This window comes from Canis lupus, chromosome 20 (genome assembly GCF_003254725.2).
Source record: "Canis lupus dingo isolate Sandy chromosome 20, ASM325472v2, whole genome shotgun sequence".
Classification (NCBI taxonomy): domain Eukaryota; kingdom Metazoa; phylum Chordata; class Mammalia; order Carnivora; family Canidae; genus Canis; species Canis lupus.
Window position 1 is genome coordinate 38,994,037 of NC_064262.1, and position 954 is coordinate 38,994,990.

Genomic DNA, 954 nt, shown 5'->3' on the forward strand with positions numbered 1-954 from the left:
CTTGGGAGTAAAACCGCTTGGGTGGCGAATGCCTGATTTTGGGGGTGGAAAGTCCCTGTGGTAGATTTGGGGATGGGTGGCTTTTCCCTCTTGCAATTTCAGGTACATCTCTCCTTCCTGATGGCTAAGGGTGGCAGATGGGTGATGGGCACAAGCCATGCCCCAGGCAACCCACTAGGCATGTCACACAATCATCTGCCTGGATCCCCCAGATGACTGCCCAGGGTGGGCACCACCTCCTGGTTGCAGTTGAAGAAATTGAGGCAGGAAAGCTGGGGGATTTGTCCAAGGTTGCCAAGCTAGGAAGCAGCCCACATTCAGGAGTGCTGGCTTCTCCCTGCCTTCTACCACCTGTCCCCCCTCCCCAACATCTCCCAGGGGACAGGAGGTGGAGGAAGGAGAGCTGTGGGGCTGGTTGGGCTCTTAGAAAACTGGGAGGTTTCAAGAGAGGAGCTGAGGGAATATGCCACAGTCAGGGCCCCCCCTCAAGGCTGCCCGCAAGGGCTCCCGAGGGCTGAGGGTGCTCTATTGCCGAAATAGTCAAAAGACAGTCTCCAGCATCCCGCCCCCTCCCATCCCCGACATTCTCACTGCCAAATGAAATCTGGCAGCTTCTGAAAATAGCTCAGCGCTGCAGCAGGCTCTCTGCCCGCCCTTCAGCAGGCTGGCATGCAGCTGGGGGTGGCCACTGTGGGCAGACACTGGCGCACGCGGGGCCTGGGGGTGGGTGTCACACACACAGTGCACTGGGTGCCCCAGAACTGGTGGCATAAGGCAGCTGCCACTCCTCTGCTCCTCTGACCTTTCCAACACCTGGCGAGGCCACAATGGCCCTGAAGCCAGCCTGGCATGTTTACTAGGCCTAAAGGGAGGGAAATTACTAGTAGGTGTGAGCAGCTGCCCTTGGGCCACTTTTGTCCACTCATGTAGACAGAGAAATCCAGGAACCAGGAG